Genomic DNA, 20698 nt, shown 5'->3' with positions numbered 1-20698 from the left:
GTTGAAAAGCTGCTGTGGCTAAAAATCCGTGGGTGGACAGAACTTGCAAAGGAACAGATAGAGCACAATTCCTCAAAGTCTGCCTTTATAAAGCTGGCACTACTTCATCACACAGGTCCAAGAGGATAGCTCTTGGAAATCAAAATCAAATTAAAAGCCATTCATCATCTATAAAACCTCGCTCTCTTCTAATTCTTCCATTTGTGATGTGTTCTAACAACACTAAAGCAGCTATTGTAGTTGGAATAGTTTGGCCATTCTGTGCACCATTATATTGTTACAGACTAAAGATTAAAATCAAGTGAATTAAGTTTTGCAAACAATATAAAATTCATTTCTGTATATTTGATAAATCCTGCATCATGGATGTGAATCTAAAAACAACAAGGGACACCACACAGAAATGGCAGCACTGCTTTAATGTTGGGTGCCACCCATTTGGAAAACCAAGCTGAAACTTGCATATGCGTGGTGCGAGGCTGCCATGAAAATGTGCATGGCCTAACATAAGGTGTAGTTTTTATACATCTTGAAGTGAACGTGGAAACAGGCATACACAACATTTTTGTGCATATGCACAATTTCTACATGACACCCCTTGTCTTTTTCTGGACTTAAGCAAAAGACTTAAGAATCATTGGTTATCTTCATGCATGCACACCTCATGTTCTGATAAGGTATGTCTTAATGACATTGGACAGAGAGGGGCTAGGAGTGTCCATCTTGGATCTGACAAGTTTTAAAAGGTAGTGAGCTTAAAGTAAAATTAGTGGGAAAAAAAAGAGAGAAAAGCGAAGGAAGGAAGAACACAGTCACCAAGAAGGCCAAGCAATGTAACCTTAAGAGACTAAACCACACAAACTGGATTTGTCAGCCAACAATGTTGTACAGCTCTTCACTCATCTAGGTTATTTTTGCCACATTCATTTGGTTTTCATTCGCTTTTGGCATATTAAGCATATTAAGAATAAACACTATAATGAATGAATAAAACTTATTGCCTATTTCCTTTGCTGCATTTAACATTTACTCTATCTTGCTCCCTGGAGTATAAATAAATAAAGAGAAAACATCTTCTAATAGGGAAAGTAAAAGCAAAGTAGCAGCCAGTCGCATACACGTGCAGAGGCGTGCGGATAAGTCATGCACCTCAATCATGCCATGGTGGAAGCAGCTCCTCATACCTGTGCCCAGTTAGGCAGGGGAGATAAGCGAAGCCTGCACAGGAGAAAGATGAGTTAGATTAAAGATCGGCAGAAAGAAGACGGAGGTTAAAGAAATGAGAGAAGCAGGCAGGAAGGAGAGAGAGAGAGAGAAGGCAGGCAGCTGGGAGTAGAATGCCTTGGGGAGCATGAGGTCAATACACAGGGCTACTGAAGATCACCCCAGTTGAGTGGCTCAGAGAGCTGGATGAAGCGACTCGCCACGTATAACCAGACAGAGGAAGCGGGTACTGCAGGGGCAACAGAAGGCTTGGTGTGGTGTCCTCCAGGAGAGCTATGGTCTGTAGGGACACCAGCCTGGTAGCGGGAGTTGGAGGCTCTGCATCATGCCCTGCTGGGGCCACTAACAGCTGCACTGACCCAAGCCTAGGAACAATGTAGTTCGGCATGGTGCCCTGCTGGGACTCATGGGCTGCAGTGACCCAAACTTTGTGCAGAAGGTTGGCTGAACTGTTGGCTGGGCATTTCTTCGGCTGCGAGGTCCCATTTGGAGGTAAGCTGAGGAGATGTACATTTTAAAGGGATGCACTGGGGCCTGCATTTGTAAACAACAATACCTGCCTGTATTTTTAACTTCACTTTTAATGGGATATTTATTGGATTGATTTTAATCTCCACCAGCAATTTGTTTTGTTGTATTATTTATTTATAATGGATGGAGCACTGCACTTAATTTGGACACTATGATTTTGTTTATAATAAAGCACTATTCTCTTTTGCACCTACCCCTTGCTGCATATGTATGTCCTCATTTCCCCGGCTCATCTTTTGTTATGTTATAGGTGATGCAGGTTCAAGGGGGTCCCAATATGGTTTATGTAGAGTAGGAGCCAACCTGCTTGTGGTAAAGTGAGGTCTGCGGCTGTTCAGTGTAATTTTAAATAAATAATCTCCACACCTGTGGCTTAACTGATGTGTTGTAGCATGGCAAGAGTGGTCCCTGAAAGCGATGCAGGCGTGGGTGTTCCCGCAGTTAAGTGCACAGGTGCAGAATTGCCCGTGCCTGTAACTGATACCGAGAGCTGCTAGTCGCCATTTTTAAGGAGAAGCATAAGTGCAAGGGAAGAAGGAAAAAAGAAACAAAACAGAGGTTACCTGGAGGGAAGGCAGTGGTGAGAGAGAGAGCAGGTGTGTGTGAGAGGGAGCAGACAGCCTGGAGGATGAGAGCCCCAGGAGGAGTGAGTGTGGCCAACACTCAGAGTTGCGGTGTTAGATTGCTCTAGCTGATCATTCACAGAGCTAGAGTGACCAGGAGTTGTGCCGCTGGCGATAGAGGTTCGGAAAAGGAGCCTTTCTCTGTCCATGGACGGGAAGGACCTGAGCCTGGGCCCAGATCAGGAGTCCTGCGGTGAATCATGGAAGCGGCAGGGACCCAGACCTGTTGACCACGTTAGATGGAAGGCTGTGCTTGTCGAGGAGGTGTCTTCTCAGTTGCTATGTCCCATTGGGGTTAAGCTGAGAAGACAGCGGTTTTGGAGGATAGCCCCAAGGCTCATTTTTAATGGACAGGTTCCTGTCAGTCGTTTTAACCTTGATTTTATTAGAAGTATTTATTTGCAATTTTAACCTCCACATTTTATACCTTGTTTTTATGGATTATTCATTTATGAACTTGGAGAACTGCACTTTGGACACTGCTTTGATTTTTATTGTTTAATAAAAGCACTGCACACTTTACACAATTCCCCTTGCTCCATGTGTGATTTGTCCTCTTCTGCCAGCTCATTAGGTTACGTTATCAATGGTGTTGGGTTCAAGAGGCTCCCAAAACAGGAAGAGGGGACATGGAGTGGACCCGCACCATCACTCTCTTTCATCACACGTGCCTCAAACAGATAAAATACGCTTTCGATACTGTTATGTTGACATAACATTTACCACAAGTTTCTGACTCATATGAATGCACTATTATAAGTTGCTATTAGTGCCTTCCTTTTATTAAGGCATAAAAAATTAATCAAAGAAGGAGGTAAAAAAGTTGTGGTGGAGAAAAGCACAGATTGTGATACCTGTGGGAAATATTTTACACTTTTGCAGTTTTGTTTTTGTAACACTAAGCAATGTGTGCATCAGTGACTTTTTAATGCAATTTGACATCTTTCATGTTTTTGTTTGATTTCTAAGGTTGCCTCTCAGGAACTGTTTTAAGACTTTCATTTCATGTTTAATTGGATTTAGTTTTGGAGATTGGTAAAGCCACAACATATTGATATTGTGGCTTTCATGTTCATTAGACAATTGGTAGAGCCATTTTTTTCCGGAAGACAACTTTTCTGTCAAGAAAAAGATCATTAAAATGGGCTATGAAGATCACAGGATCATTAAGTAACAGAACTGACTTTGACTTGTACACCTTATGTGTAGGTGTCACCTTGTGGAGAACATGTTAAATGTTGACACACACAGTGGCCCATTATTTGTGTTCTCTAAAGAAATATACTGTATTTTCAAAATTGCTAATTCAAATATAACGTAAAAGAAGGATGGAGCAAGTGATCCACTCTGTATATGTATGGCATTCATCACAAAACACACGCAATAACAACAAGCCATTTTAAGGTTAATGGTCATCCTATTCTGTTTTTGAGATGTGAAGGAAAGGTGGAGTACCTGAAAAATACTCTGCGTAAAGGCAAAGGAAACATGATAATCTCCACACAGACAACAGCTAGGCTCTGAGATTGTAAGGAAACAGCTTTAAATGCTGTACCTCTGTTCTACATGTTCAATGAAATTAAGCATATAGTACTTTAAAAAATGGATAGCAAGGTCCCAGGACTTGAGTTTGAATCCCAGCATCTGAATTTTCACTTTGTGTCTGTGTATTTTTCTTTCCAGAGCTCTGGTTAGATGTGTTTTGGCAAATTGACTCAAGGTGAATATGTGTACAAGTGGCTCCTGCAATGAACTCATGTTCCAGTCAGAGTCAGTTCATACCTTTCTGCCAAGGTCGTCTCCTTGAACCAAGCAGGTTCTGAAAATTAACAAATATTATTTTTAAAACATTTGTTTGGGCATCTTAGACAAAATGAAGACAGAATTGAAATCAAGTAATCTAAAATTCAACAGCACTGTGTTACTTTATCATAGCTTTTATATTTCCTGTTTTTTAATAAAATTTAATTAAATGAACAGAATGGATCTTTTTGATTTAGAATATAAGAAAGATACATATCAGCAAAGCAAATTCAGTAAAAATAATGGTGTTTTGTACCTTATTATTACAATTCTAAATTCCTCTTCTGTGAGATATCTAATTTAATATCTAATTCTAATTATATACACATAAAATATCAACTGTTTAGTTAAACTAAAATTATATACCATTAGTGTAACAGAAACTACTCTTACATAACATTCATTTTAATAATTATGATTAAAAGTTAATTTTTCCATGGCCTAATTTAGAATAATAATAGATTTCAGTAGCCTACTTTTAACTTACCATTTTAATTAAATTCTCATTTAAGAAATACCATTTTTATAGAAAATGTCTCAAAAAGTACTGTCCTTGTTCAGGTTTTCACTCCTCGGTATCGTACTTCTTCGCGGTGACAACAAATCACTGCAATTAGAAAGTGTAACAGGAGCTTAAAATAAAATATGAAGTACTATTTTAAGACTTAGCATATTTTAGATGATCTTGAATGATTTGTTTATTGTATTTTCACAGCATGAGATGCATGTTTCAAGATAAATGTAAAATGTTAGCGGTAAGGGTAGGAGAACACATTTAACAATATTTAAAGAGAAGAAAGAAACAAATAGCATTAATTGAGGCAATCATTTTATGTTAATTCATATTGATTTTTGTGACTTCTTGAAATTAAATATTTAAATATTTACCAATTCTAAACATGTTTTCTCTTGTAAAGATATAGCTAATATTATATTACAAATATTATTATAAACCTCAATTTTTACATTATACAGTACATCACGTATTTTATCTCAGTATATTGGAATGCTGTTTTATTTAAGAATGAGTTCAGCAATAATGGAAAACCACACAATGAATTTTTTTTATTATATACTTATTTAGTATGTCAGTTTGTATCTGTTTTGTCCAGTTCAGGTCACTAGGTTTAGCATCATGGCTGCTTCAAGCTGAAAGCAGAAACAAATCCTTGATGATATAGCAGCTTATTGCATACACACCAACAGACATATTCTTCCCCCAGACCTACTTAGGGTTAAGCAGGTTCAATAATGGGTGAATGAATATTTTCTTTGTCTGTGGTCTATGCTAAAAAACATAATTTTACATTTACATTTTCACCGTACTTTCTGCATACACATGGATCAGATTCTTAGTATGTGTATTGCAGGCTGACTTTCAGGATGGACTTCACATTGCCCACCCATTTATTGAATTCTCTTAAACCTAGTTTTAGAGTTGCAGAGTCATTTTCAAGTCACCAATTAACATCTTCAGAATATGGGACAACAACTGGAGTACCCCGATAAAAATACTATACAAGAAGGATATGCACATTCCACAAGGACAGTAACCAGGCCAGAATATGAGCCTACAACTTTGAAGCTGTCAGGCAACAGCACTAGCCCAAGGTATTCAACCAACCTCATCACTATTCCAAGCCTGCTGTACAACCAGATGACTACAAATGGATCTTTCACTACATCAGTTCAAATCAGGGGCCCCATGTATAAACTGTGTACACACAAAAATGTTGCGTGCGCCCATTTCTACATATCGATGTATAAAAACTAAACTTGCCGTAAAGTCACAAAAATTTTCACCCCAGCTCAGTCCCTTGCTTATGCAAGTTCTCTGCTCGGTTTTGTAAACTGGCAGCACCCAGCATCAAAGCAGTGTTACTGTTCCTGTGTGGTTTCCCTTTCTTTTTTAGATTCACACCCCTGACGCAGCTTTAACAAATACACAGAAATTAACCGCATATTGTTTTTTTAGTTCAAGGCATCTGATTGTAATCAATCTGTAACCATATAATGGTGCACTGAATGGCCAAACTATTCCAAATACCATAGCCATTTTAGCATTGTTACTTTCAGTGCACCTCTTGGGATACAGCTTCTAGCACATGCTGCCTCAGCCATGGGCACAGTCTATTTGAAATTCTCCCACTTCGGCAAACGCTTCAGAGCCTTTCCTGTACAGACCTTGCTGTTCAGAAACAGTTTCATTCCAAGAGCTATAAACGCACTCAATCAAGTGCTCCCGTTAGAACTATTTGTACTTATAAGTACAATTGCCTTATTGTAAATTTGCATTACAGTTGTAATATTGCACATTCTAAGCCACGTATGCTTTCTTATTGTATATTTTTCAGGTAAATGAGCTCCTGGCAATCACCAATTCTAGAGAAAGGCTGGAGGTGTCAGCCACTGTCAATGTCTCAATAGCCAACTCCTCCAAAAAAGAAATGGGTCCATGGAAGTTCTAATAATAATACAATTTATTTATTTGTAGGCACCTTTCTAAACACTCAAACACACCGAACCATAGATAAAACACAGATTATAAACAAAAGTAAAATACAAAATTAAAATAAGACAGAGCAATTGTAATCAAAGAGAAAAAGCAGTCTTAAACAAATGAGTTTTAAGTTTAGATTTGAAAAGTGAAAATGATTCAATATTTCTAAGCTCAGATAGTAGTGAGTTCCAGAGCTAGTGGTAAGACGGACGAAGGAGACAGTCAAGTAGATGGAGGAAGAGGATCTAAGAGTACGGGAGGGAATGGCAACATGGAGTAGGTCAGACAGATATGGAGGGACAAGGTTGTGGATAGCCTTAAAAGTTAACAGAAGAATTTTGAATTGAATGCGGAACTTAACTGGAAGCCAGTGAAGCTGCTGCAAAATGGGAGTGATATGGTGAATAGAGGGGGTTCTAGTAATGATGCGGGCAGCTGAATTCTGGACCAGTTGAAGCTTATGAAGAGATCTGCAAGCAAGACCAAAGAAAAGGGAATTGCAATAATCCAGACAAGGCTATGAACAAGGATAACAGTGGTGAGGGGAGTGAGGGAGGAGCAAATACGATTAATGTTACGCAAGTGGAAATATGCAGACGGAGAGATGTTATTGATGTGGGACTGAAAGGATAAAGTACTGTCAAGGATGACACCCAGACTCTTAACCTGTGGGGAAGGGGAGAGAGGAATTATCAATAACAAATGAAAAATGATCAGTTTTGGATAATGTCAATTTTGTACCAATGAGGAAAACCTCAGTTTTGTCACTATTTAATTTAAGAAAATTTGAAGAAAACCAGGATTTGATTTCTGCTATGCAATCAATAAGTGAGGAGGGTGGAAAGGAAGCAGTAGGTTTGCTAGTGAGATAGCATTAGCATTACCAACATCTCCTTCAGGAATCTGCACTAAAATGTTTGGTGCACTGTATTAATCCCAAAGGGGAAATTTCTTGTAAACTGTAGACACTGTGAGATAGTGTTATGTTAATGGTCTATAACAATAGTCTTAAATTGCGGTCTGTAATACATGGCAAGGGGGTCCACAAAATACTTGGTAAAATCGTTAAGTAATTTATAAAAGCTATGTATACAGGGCATCTGATTAGAATGCAAAAAATGTCCTTTATTAAGCAAAAAAACAAGTGTTACGTAAGCTACAAACATTTCAGACAGCACATCCATGTCTACATATGATGTAATCAGCATATTCCATAAACACTGTTTCTCCAACAGGCAATAAAAATTTGACTGTATGCTATGCCACTCTGCCCTGTGCTTCAGCTTCTAAAAGTGAATACAATAATCTGTAACCCTGACCTTTTTAACACATGGTGAGACCTCTTGCACCAAGAATGAGCATAAGCACATGAACTTATACTCCAATGATATTCTGCGCCAATAAAAATTATCATTTTGTATATACTACTGTCAATCATTGTGGTGGGCTGGCGCCCTGCCTGGGGATTGCTTTCTGCCTTGCGCCCTGTGTTGGCTGGGATTGACTCCAGTAGACCCTGCAGTTAGGATATAACGGGTTGGATAATGGATGGATACTGTCAATCACTCATGACAGTGCTTTGATAGCAATGAAGCTATCTAGTTTGGAGGAAAAACCCAAAACATTTTAAATAATGGAAAAATTCTTGGGTCGAGCATCTAGATTTTCAAGTGAAAAAAAGCCAACTCATGTTAAAAAAATAAATGTGATAATAATTATATAGAGTTTGGTTTAGTTGAGAGCAGTTGTCTTCAGTTGCTGGCTAATGGAGCCATGAAGCCAACTAAACTGAAAAGACACCCATAGTATGCAAGCAAACCCAAGAAATTTGTTAGGCGAAAAGGTGAGGAATACACTTGAAAGAAGAGCCAAATTTATAAACTTGCATAAATTTCAGAAAAAGCACAGAAAACATCCTACCTGGTTGCTCAGTGGATTGTTAACAGCAAAAAAGCACAAGCAATTGGCAAATAACTCATCCTTCCAAGTACGAAGTGTAAAAAGTTATGCTTGGGACAGAGGCTGCTAGCAAGCTGAAAACAGTTCCTGTCTCAAATGAGCTGAAGATATGTCACATGAGATTTGCCTTCCGCTACTGTACAGACCGAGTACTTGTGGTCTATTTTCTTTTTAGCTGGATGAATCAACAGATATTGCTGATGTAGCTTATTTAATTCTTTTGGTTTGCTACCCGTGGAAAGGAAAAAAACTGTCTTGAGGACACTGAGTGAGGAATTATTCACACTGTTGAATAATCTCATGATGGATGTGGGACTGAGCTTTGAAAAATGTGTTATCTATTGTACTAAATTTGCAGGTGTGATGACGGGTCAAAATATTGAAGTTATGGCTAGGATAAAATCTACCAACTTAAATGTCATAACTACACACCACATGTTGCAATGACAAGCACTTACTTTCAAAGGTATGCAACCAAAACTTCATTCAGTTTTGAAGACAGTTGCGACGGCAGTGAATTTTCTTAAGTCATAACCATTACAGTCATGGTTATTTCGTTTACTTTTCTAAGGATATGAGTGCTGAATATGATGAACTGCTGTTTCATTCTGAAGTGTGGTGGCTGTACTGTAACAAAGTTTTGTAGAGGGTGTTTGAGGTATGCAGGGAGCCTTCAGAGTTTGTAAAAAATGTAAAACAAGACATTGAAGTAGAAAAAACTGCAACGCAGAAAAAAAACTGCAGAGTTTATACCAAAAGTGCCCGATCTTGCTGACATATTCAACTTGCTTAACAGCCTCAATTTTTCTGGCGAAGAAAGATACACATCTATCCTGGAGGTCAGTGACAAACTCACTACATTCATGAAGAAAACATGGCTATGGACAAAAAGATTACAAGATGGAGTAACAGATTCTCATTAGTTGTCCAAGATGAAGTGTGATTTTAATAAACAATCAGGAGCCCTGGACTGTGCAGGTAGGTCAGTCAAGTGCTTCATTCACAAAAAAACTAATTCTCCATATCAACCTAGAAGATTGATATTTTTCTGAAAGGAGCAAAATCATTACATGCACTGTGGTGTTGCATGATCCATTAAATAGCATTTCTCCTTAAGGACAACAACCTCTAATGTGTTAGGCAAAAGACAGAAACAGAAGGAGAGGGAGAAGAACACAGATTTTTGGAACACAATCTCAAATTGAACTTACTGCTCCCATTGTCTCAGGATCTCTGGCTCAATGACTAAATTGATCAGTCATTTGAGGTCATATAAATAAGTGTAATGGGCATTTCCATACACCACCAAAACAATAATTTGTGCTTAACATTTATAATTTGTTACAATTCTGTGGCATGTTACCTCATCCAGGGTTCTCACCTAGAATCTAATATTACTGACTGAGAAAGCTGACTGTTTCTTTTTTCATTTGCATACATTGTTGGGTCCGTAGTGTTTGTGAAAGCATGAGCTGGCCGTATTCTAAAATCTGTGTGCTCTTTATTCACAGTTTGTTTTTTCCACAATGTGCTATCTTGTGTGTTAGATAGATAGATAGATACTTTATTAATCCCAAGGGGAAATTCACATAATCCAGCAGCAGTATACTGATACAAAGAAACAGTATTAAATTAAATAGTAATAAAAATGAAAAAAATTAAAATAAAATTAATGTTAGCATTTACTCCCCCGGGTGGAATTGAAGAGTCGCATAGTGTGGGGGAGGAACGATCTCCTCAGTCTGTCAGTGAAGCAGGACAGTGACAAAAGTCTGTCACTGAAGCTACTCCTCTGCCTGGAAATGACACTGTTAAGTGGATGCAGTGGATTCTTCATGATTGACAGGAGTTTGCTTAGTGCCCATCTCTCTGCCACAGATGTTAAACTGTCCAACTTTAATCCGACAATAGAGCCTGCCTTCTTAACAAGTTTGTCCAGGCGTGAGGCGTCTTTCATCTTTATGCTGCCACCCCAGCACACCACCGCGTAGAAGAGGGCACTCGCCACAACCGTCTGGTAGAACATCTGCAGCATCTTACTGCAGATGTTGAAGGATGCCAACCTTCTCAGAAAGTAAAGTCGGCTCTGACCTTTCTTACATAGAGCATCAGTATTGGCAGTCCAGTCCAATTTGTCATCCAGCTGCACTCCCAGATATTTAAAGGTCTGCACCCTCTGCACACAGTCACCTCTGATGATTACAGGGTCCATGAGGGGCCTAGGCCTCCTAAAATCCACCACTAGCTCCTTGGTTTTGCTGGTGTTCAGGTGTAGGTGGTTTGAGTCGCACCATTTAACAAAGTCTTTGAATAACTTTCTGTACTCCTCCTCCTGCCCACTCCTGATGCAGCCCACAATAGCAGTGTCATCAGCGAACTTTTGCACGTGGCAGGACTCCGAGTCATATTGGAAGTCTGATGTATATAGATTGAACAGGACCGGAGAAAGTACAGTCCCCTGCGGCGCCCCTGTATTGCTGAACACAATGTCAGACCTGCAGTTCCCTTTCCATGTCAAAATTAGGAACATGTACACACAATAAAACAAAAGAAATTGGTGTAAAGTGATTCAGTGAAAATGTCAAGGATCTGTGCTGACTACTGATGTGACCTGTTTTGCAGTAGCTCTACGTAACACCTGCCATTTAAAAATGTTTGCATAGCCATACAAATACATGAGTATAATTGTGAGTTGTTTAGCTATTTCTTGAACAAATAAAATAATAAATGAAGTGAATACTGTATGTTCCCAGGCACTTAAAATGTGGTCTTTTGCTTTTCACCAATACATGCTAAAGATGTTTTCTGATGAGTAGCAGCACAACCCTGGAAGTTTTTTTTTGTTTTTTTGAACTGAAAACATATGCTAGCACTTAAAGTGAAAAGGCAATAGGGATGCTCTAATAGGATGCTGAGTTAATGGGCCATTATTGAGGACAAAAGGATTCAGACATCATTTAGCACTGCCTTAGCTATTATAGTACTGAAAAAAAAATGTGTGGCAGTTCTAGTGGTAACCGATTTAATCCTGTTCAGGGTTGCACAGCTCATGAAGCGTCTGTGAGCTCTAACATAGGGCAAAATTAGAAGTGGAAATTAAGCTTACTTGCATGACCTTGGTGATGTGACAGGAAATCTTAGTACCCAGAGGAAAAGCCACATAAACACAAGGACAACAGCTGGGTGAGGAATTTGAACCCTAGAAGCCAGATCCATGAGGCAGTAGAACTAACCACCACTCCACCATGCTGCCCTACATCATGTAACTGCTTGTACAATTCAATATGAAAATAAAACTGTTATCAGTTAACTGGTGTTAGCAGCATGCTGAACAGATGCAGTCAAATGCTGGGTTATCACAGCCCATACTCCACACCTCTTGTATTTCAGCTCTAGTAGGCAAACCAATTTAGCTCTAAAGCTAAGCTTTAAATCACAGTATAGTGGAAAGCATTCTTCACAAATGTTTGTTTCAAACAACAGTGATTTAAAGATTATAACAGCATTATCTGACAAAGCAGAAATCACCTACTGGCATAAGACTGTTACGAACATAGACTTCTCTTAAAAGTTGCACTGCTTGAAATCTTTCACTGTCCACTCCAAACAAATGAACAGCAATATGGGTCCCATAGGCTATTCCTACTCTGCTTTGCTGACAGACAAGTCTGTCTCTTGTATTTCATACCCAAATAGTTTTTTTCTCATGTCAAACCTGCAAATTTATCACAATTTTCCTGAAGCCTTTTAAAGTGAGTTAGGTTTTTACAAGCCGGCAATCATCTCAATGTGTTAGAAACATTTCACACAAAAGACTGAAGATGTCTCATTTCCCCTTCTTATTTGCAAAGGAAACAGAAAATGTGTGTGTGAGTTGCAATGTCGAACTCATGAATGTGAACAGAAGGATTTTCCACTTGTTTGACTGCGTTCCCAGGTCAGCAGAGAAAACTGAATGCAAGCAATAAAACACTCAAGGTAGAAAGTATATTTTGTGCCCTTTTAATTTCATGCATTGTAACTTCAACATTTGTTTCTTCCTTCTCATTTCTTCTTCCTTTTCTTTTCAGTTTCATGCCAATACATTGAAACAATGCTTTATTCCTACACCTCTCATTAAAATTGCCAGTGGCAAAAGAAAAAGAGAAAAATGCTTTCCAGCCTATTTAAAAAGTTGAATAATGCTGTATGAAATTCTAAGGTTAAACTAAAAATCAAAAACTTGTAGTGTTATTTGAGAGCTGAAAACTGTAATCGATGCACTGCTAGTAAATACTTTGCATTATATACATCGGATTTAGGTTTAGGTCTGATGTTAGCCAGGCATCAGGTTAAATCTGTCTGTCTATCTGTTCCTTTAGTGAACCATGACAATTCAAATTTATAGTCAGAGGAACCTGAAGCAAAACAGCAATAACCAAAGCTGAATGGGATGCCAGTAGATTGCAGGGCATTGCTCATAACCAGAGAGATACTGTACAGTAACTAATTCATTTAATAAAAATCATCTTTGCAATTGAACTACAGTAGAATAGTGAAAAATGCCATACAAGCATAAATTGAATTGAATTGAATATCCACATAAATTTGCAGAGAACATGAAACAACTCAATAAGGTTACTAGCTGGGATTTTAAATAAGATACATTGAACTGTAAAGAAGGAGTGCTAGCCACTGCGTTACCATTCTACAACTACATTATCTGCATGTAATTTCACATTATAATGAAAAAATATTTAAACTGTTTATTACTGCACATGAGGAGTCATGTGAAAATAAATATCCAAGGTTTTGCAACTAATAGTATGTGAATGAAGAGTGCAATAACACAGATAAAGGGTGACCTTTCACTTTAATAAAAATGAATATGCAGTAAGTAAAATTATACATCTGTTCTTTGTCGAAATCCATTTATTTGATTATAGGATTTTGGGAGGTGGAGCCTAACTCAGCAACCAAGGATGATAGAATATTAGGTCATTACAATTCACTGCCATACACCCATCCTCTGTCAAATCAACAGGGCTAATTTAAATTCACCATTTGTGGCAAGTGTGAAGTGTAGGACTTTACTAGCATAGCTTTATTTTCTTTTCCATCACCAAGAATCAAGATTAACCTTCATTTTAGCTGAATTCCTGCAAAACTAAAGTCTTGTTTCATTTAGTTATGCTCAATTCCTAATAAGACTAAAAAGATATATTTTTTAGAATCCTTTGGGAAGTATACATCACCCACCACAAGAAAATTATTATTACTTATCCAAAAATAAATGTCTGAGAGTAGTAGAGTTAATTAAGACAAAGTGACACCACTCTTCAGCCAGGTCAATTTAGTTTCTCCCAAAATCATTTTCCCTAATTTGGTCATCGAGAAGACTGACCAAAGATTAAATGATGCAAGTCCTGTTGTACAAAAGTAGCAGTAATAAACACCCAAAAGAGTGGATTTAGATGAAGGAAATTAACTGAGATCCAATAAAAAAGCAGCAGCACTATCCTGTTGTAATACATGCCAGTAACATCTGGTGCTCTCATTTCTTCTGAAATGAGCCCTGAACTAGACGATAAGTATCATTTTAACCTGAAAGAAGTGTGGTGCTAGAACTTAGCAATGGAAGACACTGTTAGATAGTTTGGCTCTGCAAGGCATAATCTCACTGAAGGAATGCGAGATGTATAAAACAAAGAGAGAATGCTGGAAGAAAGGATTACTTAATACATAACCACAACAAGCTCTCTATTCTAGTAAGACAGGGTCACAGTTTCAAATTTTCAGTAAAGTGCACCTACAGACAAACACCTCATGGTGTAACAAGACTGACCTCTGTTATATATATTGTTACAATCAAGAGTCCAAGACATCAAAAAAGTCTGGGCAACCACCCATATATTGTTTTTCCCAGCTGCAAAAGGGTTCAAATGAATAGCACCAAGTGCATATAACAGAGTCCAAAACCGAACTGACTATAGTAGCCCAAGATGGAGGCTTTAAAGGCCTGTAGAGGAACTGATGTCATCAAAATGGCCGGAACCAGAAGTGACATCAGCAAAGCAGCCAGCTTCGGCAATGACGACAGCAAAGGGGACGGCTTCAGAAGTGATGTCAGCAAATGGGCCGGCTTCAGAAGTGACGCCAGCAAAGGGTCCAGCTCCAGAAGTGATGTCTTCTGAGCAAAGGCGTAGCTAGGGTTTTCAGTGCCCGGGAACAACTGAAGATTTCGCGCCCCCTCCTGTTTGCCAAAATACAATGGGGAAGGGAAAAACTATTTTAAAAAATGTATTTAAAATAATAGTATTTTAAGAAACAAATTTCATATAAGTCAGAAAATGATAATGCCACCTCGTGTTTTTTAAAATCTAAATACGTCATTAGTTTTTGTAAGAAAAAATTCGTTTTACGCATTTAAAAATGATTTTAAAGAAAGTATATAAAAAATTAGGATGGCATGGTGGCGCAGTGGTAGCGCTGCTGCCTCGCAGTTAGGAGACCTGGGTTCGCTTCCTGGGTCCTCCCTGCATGCAGTTGGCATGTTCTCCCCGTGTCTGCGTGGGTTTCCTCCAACAGTCCAAAGACATGCAGGTTAGGGGCATTGGCGATTCTAAATTGGCCCTAGTGTGTGCTTGGTGTTTGTGTGTGTCCTGCAGTGGGTTGGCACCCTGCTCGGGATTGGTTCCTGACTTGTGCTGATGCCTGATTGGCTCCAGCAGACCCCTGTGTTTGGATTCAGCGGGTTGGAAAATACATGGATGGATATATAGAAAATTATAAAGCAAAATAATTATATATTTATAAAAACTGCATTACTTACAATTTATTCGTACATAAATATGATAAGGGAAACGTCTAGACTTTTGCAGGCATCTACTAGAATACTTCACCACAGCCCAATCAATTTTTTACCAAACACATAAACGCAGAAATGGTGTTTGCAACAACTTAGACAATGATACACTAATGCCTCATGTCAGTTGCGCGACCTGTTTAATAACGTCAAAAATATTTCTGGGTGGGAGTCAAGCATGTTAGAGTAGTGGATGGGATAAATTATTGTCTGTTGGGTATATAGAACTAATATGTGGTTTGAAATCAGAAAGAGACAAAAAACAAAAGGTCTGTAGGGAACTGAGAAAGAAAGTCAGCGCACTCCGCCACCCCCTGGTCGGATGTTTTATTACACTTACTCAGACCCTTTAGCTGCCTCTTACTCGCACGTGTGTAACAATATTCTTTATCATTTATATTTGATTATGGAAATTGAGGTTCTACACAAATCACTGGCCACAGCTTTGTGGAGACAAAACAGCCTAACAACAAGAAATAAAGTTTTAGTATTAAGTAACAAGGGAACAAAATTAAGGAAACCAAAAAATATCTATGGACATCCAAGGAATACATATACAACAATGACCAGGCTAGGAATTGGACACAAGTCCCAGGAGTTAACCACCCATTCCCACCAACAAGCCATTTAATAAATTGTCAAAAAATAAAACTATAGTTTGCATAGTTTTTCAAGAAAGTACTTATGTGGAAATTTAATGAGTATAGCAGCTTAAAGCATCATTCTTGTCAGAACCTTCTATCCAAAATGAGAGTAAATGCATTCTTACATAAAGAAATGCATACTGTAATTAAAAGTGTAGACTACAAGCTGCAATTTATCACAGCCTACGCATCTGAGAAAATCAATAAAGAATTTAAAAAGGCAGCTGTCTGAAAGAAACCTAGATGTACTCATTTGTAGAATTACTACATTTTCCAAGACAAAACAATTTTCTTTATTATGTTCCATTCAGGTAATTCATATGGTTGATACCATTCCTATTTTTTATAAGAAAATGGTACTATACTGAGAGTACTTTTATAGACGTATAAAAAACAGAAGAGATCAACTCTGTACTGTATCTTGTCTGGTTGTTGTAATTGTTTTATAGTTTAATGAATAAGGGAATAAGGTAATGCCTTCCTCTGTATGTCATGTCTGTAAATAATGATGTACAGAGGCACAGAGGTCAGCAGGTTCCACAGGATTACACTGTGCTGGTATGACTCATTTGACCATAGGGTACAGGATAGCATTATTGTGTGGGGCTAGTGCTACACGTATAATGTATATAGTCTTGTGTGGTTATACCCTATTCAGAGATAACATTGTTTCTGGCTTTACTAGTCTACTGGTAAACTTATTTAATCACAACTAAAATGGATCTGAGCAGAAGAAGTACTGCACGGAACAACAATAAAAGCTGTAACTGAACAGAATCTGAGGCAGTAGCAATATTTATTTCCACTTTTGAAATAAAAAAATAAACATTTTGGTAATATGTGACCTAGGCACATCTCAAAGTACATATCAACAAAATAGTGCACGGTATTAGCAATAACATCTGTTTCCCTTTTAAAATAAAATAAACATTTTGCTCACGTCTGACATAGGGACTTCTCAAAGTGCATAAAAGCAAAATAGTACACAGTATTAGCAATAGCATTTGTTTCCCTTTTGAAATAAAATAAATACTGTGGTCATATATATATATGAAAAAAAACTATCAATGCTATCAAAGAATCAGTGCACAGACCTGTAATAAGTGATAACAGTGAGTAACACACACAAATACGTCTACTGTACACTGAGGGAACACAGGTCTGTTTTAAATCACCACATGAGTGATTAGGCATGGTTTTATTACATAACTCACATTATGTTGATATTGTGATGTCTCACTACTGCATGGGCTGTGGGGGGTGGAGACTTGAGGGGAAAAGTACTTTGTGAGGGCCAAGCGAACTTCTCTAGAGAGAGCTGAGTGACAGGATCAGGGTGAGAGGGGAGTAAATGGTAAAAGAGCAGGAAGAGGCAGAAAAGAGGAAGGCTATCTTTTCTCTTTTTTTTGTTTTGGAGGTGTCCCCGTGGTCCAGACAAAGAACGATAGAGTATCACATAGTGTGGCACACCAAGTAAAAAGTCAGTCGGCATTTTGAAGATTCCCCTGAAGAATGTGTCTTATTCAACTGGTTGTCACAGTATCATGGACTACTACCACTACTGCTGCATTGTGGGTTAAATGTTGCTAGGCTACATGGAGTGTTTCATTTATGGTCTGTGCTATGTAAGAGTTTATGTAGGAATTTCTGAAGGCTTGCGAAAAGTGTTTTTCTCTGTGTTGGACCCAGCACTCCAGACAATAATTCACCTCAAGGAGCCAGTGGTTCCTAAAAGAAAAAAATTAGGGGCCCAAAGATTTAATTCAGGTGCTAAAATATTAATCTTTCAGTCTCTCTTGTTTCTAACCTCCAGGTACATGTGCCTAATTCTTTTCCTACTCCTTTGCAATGCATCCTTCCCTTGTGCCTTTATGTCTGTCTGATATTTTGGGTAGCTTTCAAACTATGTATCGTCATTAACACTTGAATCCCTGAAGCTTATGATTTCTTTCGTCATCCCTAAACTTCTTAAATTCTTCACCAGGAAATGCATAGCTCCTTATCACTGTAATAATCACCCACTTTTTTTTGCAAGTGTGTGGTGTAGCAGAACACAGCCTGCTACACCCCCCACTCCCCCATTCATTTAGATGAAGGCATTGTCCTGCTCACAGCTGAAGTCTCTGTTGAAGTATTTATCTGGTGATGCATTTGTAGGGAATTATACAGATAATGAAACACCATGATTTGAAATACATACGTTTCATATATGTTCCGTGTACAACAATCTGTGTAAATATAGAGAAGTGCTGAATACACAGCGAAAACAGAAAATGTTTTCATATGTTATAGTAATAATGATATCATTTTGACGTGAAACATAGAATGTGTGAAGACAAATACCCAAATATCCAATAAACAGTTTCACAAAGGGTATAACAAACCAAGCATGCTTTTATTCAAGAATTAAACTGAAGAAAAAGAAATTGCTCAGTTGCTCAATTTTCTTTTGTTAATAAGACTTGCCACAAACTGTTGTCAGACTTGTCTGAGAATTGGCCTTTGATCAGAATTTTTAGCATTCCATTTCTCCATTCCCTTTGTACAGCCTTGACATCACATGCATTTTTCAACAAGTCTTCTTGATACCAGTTAATTAAAGTGCAGTCTCATTTTTTTTTCAAAAGTGGTTCAATAATCTGGCAATGAATCATTATAGAAGATTGAGAAGCAATAAATGATCTCCGACCCATGTGAGCTTTCTTGCTGTGTATTACTCTCCATATTTTCAAACTGGCTTTCCAGTTGCTTGACTGTAACCTCCAATGTTTTTTCAACAATTGGAGGTCATTTCTAAAGCTGATAAGACTTGTGCCTTGGTGTTGGATATTCTGAAAGGTAATACCTGCATTGGTACCACTTACTGACTTGCCTTGATTTTTAGTTTTTAGTCTGTCCGAGATCTGTGTGTTATCTTGGGACACCACATTTTTATGATGAGCAAGTGATTCTATCTCAGTGTGCTTCAGAAACTCCTGCAAATTTCCATTCCTTAATGCTCTGTTTGATATCACCTTGATTGTGAGAACACAACTGTTAATAGCTGCTACAGTAAAATGAAAATTAAAAAAACAAAAATGAAAGAGGGTAGAGGGCAAACATTTCTATAGTTCTTCTTCTGCTGTGGAAACGAGTGAACCCCCACAAAACCCCCCGACAGAAGGCCACAGTAGACATGAAAGTGATAAAGAAGACTTTCTACAACCTTTTAAAATACATTTTGAAGACATTTAGCTGCCAAATGTTCATTTTGCAAGCAGCAGTCAGGGAGCATGCATTATAACACCACCTCTCCAGCTAGAGCAATAAGTGTGTCTTCCAGTAGAAAGGACAAATAGGCACAGTACAGGAAAAAGTGACAAAAGACTAGCTGGGTTGTTTTAAATAGATTTACCTTAATTTTAGCTGTCCAATGTTCATTTTGTAAACAGAAGAGCATTTCAACAACAAAAACTCAGCTGTGGAAAATGAACGTCCCCTAAAGTCGATGGGATGGAGAGGCACATGAAAAATTAAATTGATGCAGAAGACTGTCTACAGTCTACATTCTTTTAAAATACATTTTGAACAATTTCAGCTATACAGTATTCATTTTGGAAGCAGCTTACAGAGGCACATGTTTCTACAGCAAATGCTCAGCCATGGAAATGAGTGTCCCCTCTGGCAGAAGGGATGCAGGGGCACAGTAGATACAGTATAAACAGGCTATAGAAGGCTGTGCAGTATTTAAACTACACAGTGTTCACACTTTAATCAGATTTAATCTGCCATGATCAACTATTCATATAATATACAGTAAAAAGAGTTTTATAGGATAATGATGCCAGGTGTGAAAATGAGATCCTCCCCTAATTTAAAGGGGTGGTCATGACAGGCAAGGATTTTTTTTTTTAATATAACATTTCATTCAAATGGTTTTAACTACTCATATGACAGAGGTGAAAGTTGAGTTCCATAACAAAGCTTTTTTTTCTTCTCTTTTTTCCCCCAGAAAAAAACTACCTGAGTAAATGTTTAAGAGCAAGGCACCACATATGGTGTTAAAATGGGTTAGGACATTTATTTTAATGATTTGTTTTGAAAATGTGTTGGTACAGATTTCTTGGGTGTCAAGTGATGACTTATTAATTATAATTAGTAATATTATACATTTTTTATTAAATCTTATTTTCCATGTTTCTTTGTTGATATGCTCCCATTGAAGAATTTATTGGTAACAGAACGTGTACACGCCAAATCTAATAAAGTGGCATTTATCAATACCATTTTAGGAAAGTTTACTGTCTGCCCTCAATCACACAGCACCCCAGGAAAATGACAATAACGTGTAATACACCTGCAACCTTAAAACGCAAACTTCATAACATTGTTGTACTTGTGGAAACAGCATGCATGTGCATGTTTACAGACAGGATGGCATTTTGCACGTAGCATGTGTTAAATGAAAAGAGAAAAGGCATGTAAAGATATGTGAACATGAGGGGATACTTGACAATCACACTTTAGTGTGCCTGGGCTAAATCAGAAGGTATAACTTAATTCCACAGGGCACAAATATCTTCACATCAGG

This window comes from Polypterus senegalus, chromosome 4, assembly GCF_016835505.1.
Source record: "Polypterus senegalus isolate Bchr_013 chromosome 4, ASM1683550v1, whole genome shotgun sequence".
In the NCBI taxonomy this organism is placed as follows: Eukaryota; Metazoa; Chordata; class Cladistia; order Polypteriformes; family Polypteridae; genus Polypterus; species Polypterus senegalus.
Note: the sequence above shows the minus strand (reverse complement) of the source record.